This window comes from Triticum urartu, chromosome 5 (assembly GCF_003073215.2).
Source record: "Triticum urartu cultivar G1812 chromosome 5, Tu2.1, whole genome shotgun sequence".
Classification (NCBI taxonomy): domain Eukaryota; kingdom Viridiplantae; phylum Streptophyta; class Magnoliopsida; order Poales; family Poaceae; genus Triticum; species Triticum urartu.
This window is the reverse complement of record NC_053026.1, coordinates 57,853,953-57,869,964: the sequence shown is the minus strand read 5'-3', so window position 1 is coordinate 57,869,964 and position 16,012 is coordinate 57,853,953. Positions and strand designations below refer to the sequence as shown.

Sequence of the window (16,012 nt, the reverse complement as noted above, 5' to 3'; positions counted from 1 at the left end):
CGGGGATGAGTTCCGTCAGCACGACGGGGTGGTGACGATGATGATGTTCCACCGACACAGGGCTTCGCCTAAGCACTACAACGATATGACCGAGGTGGAATATGGTGGCAGGGGGCACCGCACACGGCTAAGGAACGATCACGAGGATCAACTTGTGTGTCCTAGGATGCACCCCTGCCTCCGTATATAAAGGATCCAAGGGGGGGTGCGCCGGCCTAGAGGAGGGCGCAGGAGGAGTCCTACTCCTACCGGGAGTAGGACTCCCCTCCCCGTACCTTGTCCAACTAGGAGAGGTGGAGGGAGAATAGGAAAGGGGGGGCGCTGCCCCTCCCTCCTTGTCCAATTCGGACTAGGGGGAGAGGGGGCACGTGGCCTGCCCTGGCAGCCCCTTCCTCTTCTCCACATTAGGCCCATAAGGCCCATTAACCCCCCGAGGGGTTCCGGTAACCCCTCCGGTACTCCGGTTTTATCCGAAACTTCTCCAGAACCCTTCCGGTGTCCGAATATAGTCATCCAATATATCAATATTTATGTCTCGACCATTCCGAGACTCCTCGTCATGTCCGTGATCACATCCGGGACTCCGAACTAACTTCGGTACATCAAAATGCATAAACTCATAATAACTGTCATCGTAACTTTAAGCGTGCGGACCCTACGGTTCGAGAACAATGTAGACATGACCGAGACACGTCTCCGGTCAATAACCAATAGCGGGACCTGGATGCCCATATTGGCTCCTACATATTCTACAAAGATCTTTATCGGTCAGACCGCATAACAGCATATGTTGTTCCTTTTGTCATCGGTATGTTACTTGCCCGAGATTCGATCGTCGGTATCCAATACCTAGTTCAATCTCGTTACCAACAAGTCTCTTTACTCGTTCCGTAATACATCATCTCACAACTAACATATTAGTTGTAATTCTTGCAAGGCTTATGTGATGTGCATTACCGAGAGGGCCCAGCGATACCTCTCCGACAATCGGAGTGACAAATCCTAATCTTGAAATACGCCAACCCAACATGTACCTTTGGAGACACCTGTAATGCTCCTTTATAATCACCCAGTTACGTTGTGACGTTTGGTAGCACCCAAAGTGTTCCTCCGGTAAACGGGAGTTGCATAATCTCATAGTCATAGGAACATGTATAAGTCATGAAGAAAGCAATAGCAACATACTAAACGATCGGGTGCTAAGCTAATGGAATGGGTCATGTCAATCAGATCATTCAACTAATGATGTGACCTCGTTAATCAAATAACAACTCTTTGTTCATGGTTAGGAAACATAACCATCTTTGATTAATGAGCTAGTCAAGTAGAGGCATACTAGTGACACTCTGTTTGTCTATGTATTCACACATGTATTATGTTTCCGGTTAATACAATTCTAGCATGAATAATAAACATTTATCATGATATAAGGAAATAAATAATAACTTTATTATTGCCTCTAGGGCATATTTCCTTCACAATCATCATCAAAGACAAATGGTATATCTTTTTGTAATAAATTAGTTAGAGGCCGAGAAATTTTTGAGAAGTCCTTAATGAACCTCCTATAAAATCCGGTGTGACCAAGGAAACTTCTTATACTTTTGATGTCCTTGGGGCATGGCATCTTTTCAATACCATCAACCTTGGCTTTATCAACCTCAATACCTCTTTCAGAAACTTTATGTCCCAAGACAATACCTTCATTAACCATAAAGTGGCACTTTTCCCAATTCAAGACAAGATTAGTTTCTTCATATCTCTGCAAAACTCGATCAAGGTCGCTTAAGCAGTCATCAAAAGAAGATCCATAGACGGAGAAATCGTCCATGAAAACCTCACAAATCTTTTCACAAAAGTCAGAGAATATAGCCATCATGCATCTTTGAAAGGTAGCAGGTGCATTACATAAACCAAAAGGCATACGTCTATAAGCAAAAATACCAAAAGGACAAGTAAAAGTAGTATTTGATTGATCCTTGGCTGACACAAGTATTTGAGAAAACCAGAATAACCATCTAGAAAGCAAAAATGTGTATGTTTGGATAATCTTTCTAGCATTTGATCAATAAAAGGTAAGGGGCAATGATCCTTTTTAGTGGCCTTATTTAATTTACGGAAATCAATTACCATCCTATAACCTATAATAATTCTTTGAGGAATCAATTCATCTTTATCATTAGGAACGACAGTAATACCTCCCTTCTTAGGGACACAATGGACATGACTTACCCATTAACTATCAGCAACGGGATAGATTATACCTGCCTCAAGGAGCTTTAGTATTTCTTTTCTTACCACTTCTTTCATTTTAGGATTCAGCCGTCGTTGATGATCACGAACTGGTTTAGCATCTTCTTCCAAATTTATTTTATGTTGACATAGAGTGGGACTAATGCCCTTAAGATCATCAAGAGTATACCCAATAGCAGCACGGTGCTTCTTCATAGTTTTCAATAATCTCTCTTCCTCATGCTCTGAAAGGTTAGCACTAATAATAACATGATATATCTTTTTCTCATCAAGATAAGCATATTTAAGAGTATCAGGCAACGGTTTAAGCTCAAACACGGGATCACCCTTGGGTGGAGGGGGATCCCCGAGAATTTCAATAGGCAAATTGTTTTTCAGAATAGGTTCCTATTTAAAGAATACTTCATCTATTTCCCTTCTTTCATTCATAAACATATCATTTTCATGGTCTAGCAAATATTGTTCTAAAGGATCACTAGGAGGTACGGCAATAGAAGCAAGACCAATAATTTCATCCTTACTAATTAATTCTTCTTCACGGTGTTGTCTACTAAATTTAGAGAAATTAAATTCATGAGACATATCATCTAAACCGATAGTAACAACATCCTTTTTGCAATCTATCTAAGCATTAACAGTGTTCAATAAGGGTCTACCAAATATAATGGGACAAAAGCTATCTTGTGGGGAACCAAGAACAAGAAAATCAGCACGATATTTAGTTTTCCCACACAAGACTTCAACATCTCTAACAATTCCCATTGGTGAAATAGTATCTCTATTGGCAAGTTTAATTGTGACATCTATATCTTCTAACTCAACAGGTGCAATATCATGCATAATTTCTCTATATAGGCCAATAGGTATTGCACTAGCACTGGCACCCATGTCACATAAGCCATGATAACAATGATCTCCTATTTTAACAGAAATAACAGACATGCCTACCACAGGTCTAGGTTTATCTTTAGCACAAGGCTTAGCAATTCTAGCAGTTTCATCACAGAAATAAATGACATGCCCATCAATATTATCAGACAAGAGATCTTTAACAATGGCAATATTAGGTTCAACTTTAACTTGCTCAGGAGGGGTATAAGTTTTATTATTGCTTTTACGAACCAAAGTTGAAGCTTTAGCATGATCCTTTATCCTAATAGGGAAAGGTGGTTTCTCAACATAAGAAGTAGGAACAATAGGATCATTATAAGTGATAATCTTTTCTTCAACTTTAATAGGTGCAGCTACTTTTACTTCTATGGGAGGATGATATTTAAACCACTTCTCCTTGGGGAGATCAACATAAGTAGCAAAAGATTCACAGAAAGAAGCTACTATCTCAGAGTCAAGTCCAAATTTAGTGCTAAATTTACGGAAAACATCAGTATCCATAAAGGATTTAACACAATCAAACTTAGGTGTCATACCTGACTCCTTACCTTCGTCGAGGTCCCAATCTTCAGAGTTGCATTTAATTCTTTCCAATAAATCCCATTTGAATTCAATAGTCTTCATCATAAAAGAGCCAGCACAAGAAGTATCGAGCATGGTGCGATTGTTATCAGAAAGTCGAGCATATTAATTTTGAATAATCATCTCTCTTGAGAGCTCATGATTGGGGCATGAATATAACATTGATTTAGGCATCCCCAAAGCTTGAGCGATGCTTTCTACTTCGCGAGGCCAAAAATTATATATATAATGCCGATCATGATGAACAAGATGCATAGGATAAAACTTCTGATGAAATTCCAATTTCAATCGTTTGTAGTTCCATGACCCCGTATCATCACATAGCCTATACCATGTCAATGCATCTTCCCTCAAAGATAAAGGGAAGACCTTCTTCTTAACAACATCTTCGGGTACACCTGCAAGCTTAAATAATCCAAAAACTTCATCAACATATCTTAGGTGCTCATCAGGATGCATTGTTCCGTCTCCTGCAAAAAATATTAGCTAGCAGTTTTTCTAACATACCTGAAGGAAATTCAAAGAAGACATTTTCATTTTCATTTTTAGTAGGTTCAGTAGGTTGAGGAGCAACTCTTTGCTCTACTGGTCGGGGTGAAGATACCCCGAACAAGCCCCTCAGAGGATTACTTTCCATAGTAATAAGTGACAGTAAATTTCAGCACACTATATAAATTTTTCCTTACCAAAATCCACCTACCAAAGGCACTTCACTCCCCGGCAACAGTGCAAGAAAAGAGTCTTGATGACCCACAAGTATAGGGGATCTATCATAGTCCTTTCGATAAGTAAGATTGTCGAACCCAATGAGGAGCAGAAGGAAATGATAAGCGGTTTCCAGCAAGGTATTCTCTGCAAGTACTGAAATAAGTGGTAACAGATAGTTTTGTGATAGGATAATTTGTAACGAGCAACAAGTAACAAAAGTAAATAAAGTGCAGCAAGGTGTCCCAATCCTTTTTGTAGCAAAGGACAAGTTTGGACAAACCCTTATATAGAGAAAAGAGCTCCCGAGGACACATGGGAATATCGTCAAGCTAGTTTTCATCATGTTCATATGATTCGCGTTCGGTACTTTGATAATTTGGTATGTGGGTGGACCGGTGCTTGGGTACTGTCCTTACTTGGACAAGCATCCCACTTATGATTAACCTCTATCGCAAGCATCCGCAACTACAACAAAAGTATTAAGGTAAACCTAACCATAGCATGAAACATATGGATCCAAATCAGCCCCTTACGAAGCAACGCATAAACTAGGGTTTAAGCTTCTGTCACTCTAGCAACCCATCATCTACTTATTACTTCCCAATGCCTTCCTCTAGGCCCAAATAATGGTGAAGTGTTATGTAGTCGACGTTCACATGACACCACTAGAGGAGAGACAACATACATCTCATCAAAATATCGAACGAATACCAAATTCACATGACTACTAATAGCAAGACTTCTCCCATGTCCTCAGGAACAAACGTAACTACTCACAAAGCATATTCATGTTCATAATCAGAGGGGTGTTAATATGCATATAGGATCTGAACATATGATCTTCCACCAAATAAACCAACTAGCATCAACTACAAGGAGTAATTAACACTACTAGCAACCCACAGGTACCAATCCCGGACTTGGAGACAAGAATTGGATACAAGAGATGAACTAGGGTTTTGAGAGGAGATGGTGCTGGTGAAGATGTTGATGGAGATTGCCCTCTCCCGATGAGAGGAGCGTTGGTGATGACGATGGCGATGATTTCCCCCTCCCGGAGGGAAGTTTCCCCGGCTGAACAGCTCCGCCAGAGCCCTAGATAGGTTCCGCCTCGTGGCGGCGGAGTTTCGTCCGAGAAGATGGCTTGTGATTTTTTCCCATCGAAAGACTTCATATAGCAGAAGATGGTCATCGGAGGGCCACCAGCGGGCCCATGAGGTAGGGGGGCGCGCCCAGGGGGTAGGGCGCGGCCCCACCCTCATGGGCAGGGAGTGGCCCCCCTAGTGAACTTCTTGCGCTCAATATTTATTGTATATTCTGAAATTGACTTACGTGAAGTTTCAGGAGTTTTGGAGCTGTGCAGAATAGGTCTCTCATATTTGCTCCTTTTCCAGCCCAGAATCCCAGCTGCCGGCATTCTCCCTCTTTATGTAAACCTTGTAAAATAAGAGAGAATAGGCATAAGTATTGTGACATAATGTGTAATAACAACCCATAATGCAATAAATATCGATATAAAAGCATGATGCAAAATGGACGTATCATGCGTTTTCACGCAATACCCCATTACGGGTACATGAAGCTTAAGATGCCCGGGCCCAACGACATAATCACTCTAGTTAGTGATCCGAACATAGCACTCTCCGCCGAGAATAAAACCGCGTCCCTGGCCCTTGAGGCATTATCTGAAGCCCTCGCGGCCGAAAAGTTAACTGTGCTGCGCTCCGCGGTGGACAGAGATGATGTGGTCCTAGACAAACGACCCAAATCCACCTCATTCAAACCGGCATAAGAAATAGTCAAATTCCAAGTCCATCCAGCGGACCCCAAGAAGACAGTATCCATCGAAGCACAACTAGACCCAACGGTTGACGCCGCTCTATGAGAGCTCCTGCGCGAGAATTGGGATATATTCACGTGGCACCCTTCTGATATGCTAGGAATCCCACGCGAGCTGGCCGAACACAGCCTCAATATATTGAAGGGACACAAACCGGTCATGCAAACATTGCGGCACTTCTCCGAACCCAAACGCCAAGCTATGGGGGAAGTGTGATGTCTACTACACAACCTTCTTCTTGTAGACGTTGTTTGGCCTCCAAGTGCAGAGGTTTGTAGGACAGTAGCAAATTTCCCTCAAGTGGATGACCTAAGGTTTATCAATCCATAGGAGGCGTAGGATTAAGATGGTCTCTCTCAAGCAACCCTGCAACCAATTAACAAAGAGTCTCTTGTGTCCCCAACACACCCAATACAATGGTAAATTGTATAGGTGCACTAGTTCGGTGAAGAGATGGTGATACAATTGGTATATGGATAGTAGATATGGGTATTTGTAATCTGAAATAATAAAAACAGCAAGGTAGCAAGTGATAAAAGTGAGCGTAAACGGTATTGCAATGTGTGGAAACAAGGCCTAGGGTTCATACTTTCACTAGTGTAAGTCCTCTCAACAATACTAACATAATTGGATCACATAACTATCCCTCAACATGCAACAAAGAGTCACCCCAAAGTCACTAATAGCGGAGAACGAACGAAGAGATTATGGTAGGGTACGAAACCACCTCAAAGTTATTCTTTCCAATCAATCCGTTGGGCTATTCCTATAAGTGTGACAAACAGCCCTAGAGTTCGTACTAGAATAACACCTTAAGACACAAATCAATCAAAACCCTAATGTCACCTAGATACTCCAATGTCACCTAGATACTCCAATGTCACCTCAAGTATCCGTGGGTATGATTATACGATATGCGTCACACAATCTCAGATTCATCTATTCAACCAACACAAAGGACCTCAAAGAGTACCCCAAAGTTCTACCGGAGAATCACGACGGAAACGTGTGCCAACCCCTATGCATAGGTTCATGGGCGGAACCCACAAGTTGATCACCAAAACATACATCAAGTGAATCACGTGATATCCCATTGTCACCACAGATATCCACGGCAAGACATACATCAAGTGTTCTCAAATCTTTAAAGACTCAATCCGATAAGATTACTTCAAAGGGGAAACTCGATTCATTACAAGAGAGAAGAGGGGGAGGAGAAACATAATATCCAACTATAATAGCAAAGCTCACGACACATCAAGATCGTGCCAAATCAAGAACACGGGAGAGAGAGATCAAACACATAGCTACTGGTACATACCCTCAGCCCCGAGGGAGAACTACTCCCTCCTCATCATGGAGAGCACCGGGATGATGAAGATGGCCACCGGAGAAGGATTGCCTCCTCCGGCAGGGCGCCGGAACGGGTCTAGATTGGTTTTTGGTGGCTACGGAGGCTTCTGGCGGCGGAACTCCCGATCTATGTTGCGTTCTGGAAGTTTTAGGTCACGTGGGTATATATGGGTGGAAGAGGTACGTCAAGGGAGCCACGAGGGCCCCATGAGACAGGGGGCGCGCCCTAGGGGGGGCGCCCCCACCCTCGTGAGCACCTGTTCCTTCCTTGACGTGGGGTCCAAGTCCATCGGGTGTGTTTCCTTCCAAAAATAACTTCTCCAGTTGATTTCGTTCCGTTTCGACTTCGTCTGATATTCCTTTTCTTCAAAACACTGAAATAGGCATAAAACAGCAAATCTGGGCTGGGCCTCCGGTTAATAGGTTAGTCCCAAAAGTAATATAAAAGTGGATAATAAAGCCCAATATTGCCCAAAACAGTAGATAATATAGCATGGAGCAATCAAAAATTATAGATACGTTGGAGACGTATCAAAGTGCTAGCCAAGCTAATCGAGGCCGCATTCATTAGAGAAATAGAACACCCGGACTGGCTGGCAAATTTGCTGATGGTACCAAAGAAGGACAAATCCTGGCGCATGTGTGTCGATTTTAAAGACCTCAACAAGGCATGCCCCAAAGATCCCTTCCCCCTCCCCCGCATCGATCAAATCATTGACGCCACCGCAGGACACGACTCACTGTGTTTTCTTGACGCATATTCCGGATACCATCAAATCAAAATGAAGGAATCCGATCAAGCACTACAAGAAATATGTCAACTTATGACCTTGACTATTGGTCACTGAAAGGTCATTGTTTATCATTTGCGACCTTTTTGTGACCAAAAACAGAAGGTCAAAAGCTGGCGGTCATAAACTGAAATTAACGACCTTCTCTGTGAGAAGGTCGTAGACGGTTACGACCAAAATATGCCTATTGTTTTGTTCTGGTCAGTAGCAGCCTCCCCAGGCCACGTAGGCATCCGACGTGGCAATCTGATGTGGCACAAGAATCAGCCCGGTCCAATTCGATTTTCTACATGGGCCTAGCCCAACAATTCAACCTTTTTAATGTATTTTTTTCCTGTGCTTTTATTAGCTACATGGGTCTGACCCAGTAATTCGGCCCATGTATTTTTTTGGCAAGCCCTTTTAATATATGTATTTTATGTTAATTTCGGTTAGCTACATGGGCCTGGCCTACAATTTGGCCTTTTTATTTTCTAGCGCACAACATTTTGCAGTCAATTTATTTTTTATTTCCAACTTTTTTTCCCAGCTCTAGTTTACAGATGGGTCCCAAATGTCAGATTTTTCACAGCTTATTAATAAGCAATATATATGTATATATCAAACAGACAGAAGAGAGAAAGCATATGAAAATCTTCAAATAATAGCTAAAATAAGTTTATTACAATATGCTATACAGAATTGAACACGTGAAACTACATACACTCATTCACATCACAACAACCAGTTTCCATACACTCATTCACATCACATCAACCAGTTTAACCATCGAATCTTGCATACCCAGGAACTTCCGCTTATGTGCAGACCTATAAGAAGGGCTTCTCTCCAGCATCATCTCTCGTAACCTAAAAGAAGGAACATAAACCATCATCAGAATTTGCAACTTTTTGTCCTGCCAAATATTAATACTTGTTTAAAACAAAGGATTGATGGCAAAAATTATTTCCATAGCCGTTTGTTGGATACTGATGGTAGTTTGAGTAGGTAGGCTGAATAGTTCAATGTGTTAAAGAACCAGGTGCATTTTTCTCTACAGCCGAACTAGGTATATAGTTCAAAGTATGTTAAGCATGTGACACAAAACATTTTTTGTATTTCAGCATGATAGACCATAAACATAACTTGCTAATTGCAGGTTTACTAACTATAGGTCCTGTTATCGGCAACCAAAATCATTAGGCGATGAAGAACAGTATATTTTCAATGCAATTCGTTAGCCAACCACCAATATGATAGTCCATGTGGGTATTACATAAGGGACAAGCCAACAGATAAGTACATATGACAAGAAACAAAAACAGAGAGGTCGTACAACACATGGCACATGCATATCTCCATGACACCAACCAAGCAAGGAATGTACAAACAAGAAGCGCACCTTCAGCGTCTCATCATCGGTCATGATAGGTGTGCTGGTAGGTGGTTGACGAGCCTCCCTTCTTGTCATGCTTGGTCATGGTCTGGATAGCGAAAAGAGGGAGGTTAGGAACATCACAATGACAGTACTGAGATCACTCAAGCAATCCTAATGATGCACGAACCTCACAATGTTGCCAACAAGGCAAGAACTTCCTTGATCTTATCCTTGATGTTCTCTAGCTCCAGGTTGTTTCGCTGTAGCTCAATATTTGCTGAACCGTGTGTGTACATGCATCAGGGCATACATACAATGTTCAAGTTAATATTCTCAGCAAACTATGATGTAACCAAAATAATTACTTCAGGACTTAGGATAAAAATTGAGCTTAGACATGAAACTTTACAGCGCTCATTTCAACCATGTTAGATAAACTTGAGGTAAATTAGCAATAAGGATATTGGTTACAAGCTAGGTGAAATGCAAACAAAGTCCTATTATATTGATGGATCCCAACTTGTTTAAACTAGAGCAGAACGTTCAACTTGTGCAATCTAGCAGTCTAAAAAGAGAGAAGTATGTTCATTCTCAGTTACACATTAACTAGAACAAAACCGAGAGACATTAATTAGAAAAGAAATAAGAGACACTAATATAAGCAAGAACTTTCAACAAGTACACATTAATTATTACATAGCATCTCTGGCACTGCTGTTGTTTGCATATTAAAACCAGTAGTTGTCCGCTATGAAGCATCACTCGTTGACCAACATTAGTATGTCAGCTAGTAGAATCCTCATGTACTAACTTAGAAAAATTTGACATACTAATGCTAGAGAAAATAATTGTTTGCACATCATCGTCCAGGACCTCCTACAGGATCATTTCACTCTAATCTCCTACCTGACTAAACTAACAAGTGCTCAGATTACCAACAAAAACAAGTGGCAGTAGCTCAAAAACAAGCAGAACATCTGTCCAGGTGACACGTCCGGAGTAGCGCGTAGTAGAGCACCTGCACCCTGCATCCACGCACATACGAATCAGTCAACGAGTCCATCAACAAGAAAGGGGTCGAGATTTCAATGTGAGGAGGAAGCAGTTGACCGTCCAAAGAAGACATGCCAGTTATAGATGCAGAGTTAGGCACACTTTATTGTTGACGCAATCGCTGCCGCCGCCGCCCGGATCGGGGTGTCATGGAGGAAGCGATCTAAAGCATAAAAACTGAGTAAGATTAAAAGCATCAGTCGCTAGAAGCATGTAGGCAATAGTACTGGATAACATTTAGACCAAAAGACGTTTTATATTTTGAGACAGAGGGAGTATTACGTAGTTCATCGAACACATGTCAAATTAATCTAAAAATGAATTACTAAAACTGCCTGACTAAATCAAACTCAAACCAATGCATCAATCGACACTAGCAGTAGTACACTGAAGAAATCGACACTGAACGGAGGCAATTAATATGTACAGCTAGCACCCATTTGCCTATATTCTGCACTTGAATTCAAACCAATCACTCTATTTCAGAAGATGTGACGATTGTGGAAACAGCAGCACTGGATACTATGGCTACAGCAACACCAAGCAATTCAACGAAGCAACGACCACCATACAGAGCTAAGCACCGGCTACTATAGCTACGAAGTGAGTCCGTCAAATAGCCCTATGTACTTCTTGTTGATATGCAGCAGTACTCCTTGACAAATAGCCGATCAGAATCTGATCCATTCCCGCTTTCCCTGTGCCAGATATAAATTTATAACTAGCCTTAGGAAAGGGAAAGACACTATAGATTCTGTGGTGAGAAAAACCTAGCAGCTACCAGCCAGTCAGACAGCACCTCACTACCTCAGAGCCATGAGCAAATTTGAGGGCCACAGAAAATACATGTGGGTGAAGCGAATTACACAAATAAGCCTCACCCGATCCACTACATCGTCACATTTCTACACTAAATCAACTGACTAAAAATAGATTGTTGGATGCACAAATAGGATCGCGTTGCTTGTTAATTCTACTACTGAAGCCTACCTAAATGCCGGAACACATCACGATTCAGACAGTCCATTAATCAGACGGGTGGATTCGTTAGACGAAAATGTGGATTGTCATGGAAGGAAGGGAGGGACGAGGGGGCGGACCTGGGTAGGGAAGTATCGGATGACGTTGGCCTGGTTCCGCACCAGAGCGCGGCGGCGCCCTCCTCGCGGAGGACAGGGCGAAGGCGTCGGTGATCCCGCGGTAGGGCCGCGTGAGGGCGCCCCAGCGCAGCTTCTCGGCCTGGTTCTGTAGCAGCAGCTTGACGCGCTCCACCGGCGCCGCCCCCGTCTTGGCCAACACCACCACCACGCCGCCCATGGCGAAGTCTGCCGCCACCCTGGCGGGCGACCTGGCGGATGTAGTCGTCCCTGTCGAGGATGTAGTCGTCCCCGTCGTCCCTGTCGAGGATGGAGCGCTCGGACCCACCAGATGGAGCGCTCGGACCTTCCAGGATGTAGTCGTCCCTGTCGACGAGGATGGAGCGCTCGGGCATGGCGGATCCGGCCCCATTCCCGTCGGCGAAGTCAGATCTCCTGGCGGCGGCCTCGGCGCCAGCCGTCCGCGTTCGTCCCCGCGCCCTTGGGCGGGTCCGAAGAGAGCTCCGGTTCCGAGGGGTCGACGGGCTTGGGCTGCGCCGACTCCTCCATGTCCGCCAGCAGCACGCACGACCGTCGCAGTTGGGGGATTGAGAGATAAGGCGAGGTGAGGGAAGGGGAGAGGATGGCGGCGATGGCGTATGGATCTAGGAGAAGGAGGAGGGGATGACGAGTGGTGTGCGGGGCAGAGAGTGGAGCGGCGACTCCCGTCGGGGAGGGGATGGATCGGGGTGGGTGGGAGAGAGAGGCGGCAGCGACGGGGGGCCATCGTCGTCGATTTGGATTGGGGAGAGGGATTGGGGTGGGTGGCGGATCTGCAGCGAAAGAATGGAGGCGGGGGTGGGTGGGTGGAAAATGTCCATGAGGACAGACCTAGGGTTTCGGCTCGGGTGGTTTTGGGCCGTTGGATCTGGAAGCATCCAACGATGGTTGATGCGTGATCCGCGTGATATGCCCATGGTCCAATCAGAACACAACAAATCATTTGATAATCTTATGACCATATAAATTGGCCGTGATCGATTCAAGATAAAAAATTTTATTCATTTTTCAGTGCTCAAAATGAGTTTTTTTGTGAAAGTCCTATCAAATATTTGTTCAAATGATCTCATATCGTGCACAATGGTGCATCTTGGAATTCCAAACAATGTTGCCTAAGGGGGTTTTCATTTTCTTTGCACAGAAAATTCATTTTCCATTTTTCGAGTGCCCGAAAAGAGGGTTTTTTATGAAGGACCTACCATATATTTGTTGCGAAATTGGACTAAATCAATTTTCTAAAATACTAGGACATATTTAATGCACAATTGGCAAAATGGTTGGGCGTCAAAAGTTTTGATCCACCTCTGGTGAAAAAGACAAATTCCCGCTGATTTAGTAAGAAGCGGGTCAAATTTGAACTGCAGCTACCTTGTAGTTTACCCTTTATTTTTTTACAAAAATCATTTCTAGGTACATAAGTATCTATTTAATCAGAGAAACATCAAAAAATCCCAAGATTCAACCACTATCTAGGAACGGTCATTCCTGCCGTTTTGACTGCATTTTGAAACGGGCATAAAAAATTCAAAAAAAATCATAAAAATGGAAAACCTTCACGTTGTGTCATTATATGTGACCAAGTTACCAGGAAAAATAATAAACTTGTAATACGGCAATTCTTTTAAAAAGGTGTTCTTAGAAATGAGCTATCATGTGTGAAGATTCATGGCTTTCAAGTCAAATGATCAATAGTATGGCGACATTCATGGCATAGTTTGTTCAAATGATCTCATATTGTGCATAAGGGTGCATCTTGGAATTATAAACAATGTTGCCTAAGGGAGTTTTCATTTTCTTTGCACGGAAAGTTCATTTTCCATTTTCCGAGTGCCCGAAATGAGTTTTTTTGTGAAGGACCTACCATATATTTGTTGCAAAATTGGACCAGATCAATTTTCTAAAATACTAGGTCATATTTAATGCATAATTGACAAAATGGTTGGGTGTAAAAAGTTTTGATCCACCTCTGGTGAAAAAGACAAATTTCCGCCGTTTCGGCTAGAAGCGGGTCAAATTTGAACTGGGGCTGCCTCATAGTTTGCTATTTATTTTTTTCCAAAAATCATTTCTAGGTACAAAAGTATCTATTTAATCAGAGAAACATCAAAAAAATTCCAAGATTCAACCACTAGCAAGGAACGGTCAAACCCGCCGTTTTAACCGCATTTTGAAACGGGCATAAAAAATTCAAAAAAAAATCAAAAATTTGGAAAACCTTCGCATTGTGTCATTATATATGACCAAGTTTCCAGGAAAAATAATAAACTTGTAATACGACAATTATTTTAAAAAAGTGTTCTAAAAAATGAGCTATCATGTGTGAAGATTCATGGCTTTCAAGTCAAATGATCAATCTTATGGCCACATTCATGGCATAGTTTGTTCAAATGATCTCATATTATTCACAAGGGTGCATATTGGAATGGCAAACAATGTTGCCTAATGGACTTTTTATTTTCTTTGCACGAAAAATTCATTTTCCATTTTCTGAGTGCCCGAATTGAGTTCTTTTTGTGAAGGACCTACCATATATTTGTTGTAAAAATGGACCAAATAAATTTTCTAAAATACTAGGCATATTTGATTCACAATTGACCAAATGGTTGGGTGTCAAAAGCCTTGATCCACCTCTGGTGAAAAAGACAAATTCCCGCCGATTCAATAGGAAGCGGGTCAAATTTGAACTGCAGCTGCCTCATAGTTTGCTCTTTATTTTTCAAAAAATCATTTCTAGATACATAAGTATCTATTTAATCAGAGAAACATCAAAAGTTTTCCAAGATTCAACCACTAGCTAGGAACGGTCAAACCCGCCATTTTGACCGCATTTTGAAACGGGCATAAAAAATTAAAAAAATCAAAAATTTGGAAAACCTTTGCATTGTGTCATTATATGTGACCAAGTTTCCAGGAAAAATAATAAACTTGTAATACGACAATTATTTTAAAAAAGTGTTTCTCAGAAATGAGCTATCATGCGTGAAGATTCATGGCTTTCAAGCCAAATGATCAATCTTATGGCCACATTCATGGCATAGTTTTTTCAAATGATCTCATATTATGCACAAGGGTGCATATTGGAATGGCAAACAATGTTGCCTAAGGGACTTTTTATTTTCTTTGCACGGAAAATTCATTTTCCATTTTCCGAGTGCCCGAATTGAGTTCTTTTTGTGAAGGACCTACCATATATTTGTTGCAAAATTGGACCAAATCATTTTTAATAAAATTGTAGGCCATATTTAATGCATAATTTACAAAATGGTTTGGTGTCAAAAGTTTTGATCCACCACTTGTGAAAAAGACAAATTTCTGCCGATTCAGGAGGAAGCAGGTCAATTTTGAACTGCATCTACCTTATTGTTTGCTCTTTATTTTTTCCAAAAATCATTTCTAGTTACATAAGTATCTACTTAATCATAAATACATGGTTTGGTGGCGATACATCGAGGTTTGGATGTGGCCCAGGGCCCCAACTCCAAAGCGCGTAAACTCGCATGCCCGTCACGTGGTCACCGCGTGACCTTGGCGTTGACATGCTTTCTGGGAGGCCTAGGCATGTCTAGTGGGTTGGGAACTCCCTAGGTAGGTGCTAGGAAGAAAATTACAACAGAAGAATCTCACGAGGAGACTGACCTATGCTCAAAGATGAATTAGCAGCCAAGTGTTTGATTAGCGGTACGGGAAATGCACATGGCCAATGGGCGTGAGTTTTGGCTAAGGATGATCATCTACTAAGGAGAATTTCTTCACAAATTTTTAGCTCAAAAGGAGGATCCTAGGTGGTACTTCCTTTGCAAAGTACCACGCTGGACAAAAATATGAATGTTGAAGCTGGGCTCAAAATAATGAATGGATTGAGCTGAAATTTGGTGGAGGATGGTTATTTGGGCATAGGAAAGCATTGTAGAAAATTGATACCATTTGGACATGCCAAAGTAGTACTTCCTTCACAATGCTCTTCTATGGACAGAAACTTGGGAAAACTAGTGAGAGAGATTGGATGAATGAAATGAGCTCAAAATTGGTGTAGGTAAGTTACATAGTT

At 42.1% G+C, this 16,012-nt stretch overlaps 1 long non-coding RNA gene across 1 annotated transcript; it reads right to left on the bottom strand.

Moving 5' to 3' along the window:
- Positions 1-9,105: 9,105 nt before the first annotated feature.
- LOC125555633 lies at positions 9,106-10,239 on the bottom strand. The gene is made up of 3 exons (XR_007304788.1): positions 9,963-10,239; positions 9,800-9,881; positions 9,106-9,266 (listed from the first exon to the last, which is right to left on the bottom strand). It is a non-coding gene; the product is annotated as an uncharacterized LOC125555633 (long non-coding RNA).
- Between the last annotated feature and the right edge of the window lie 5,773 nt (positions 10,240-16,012).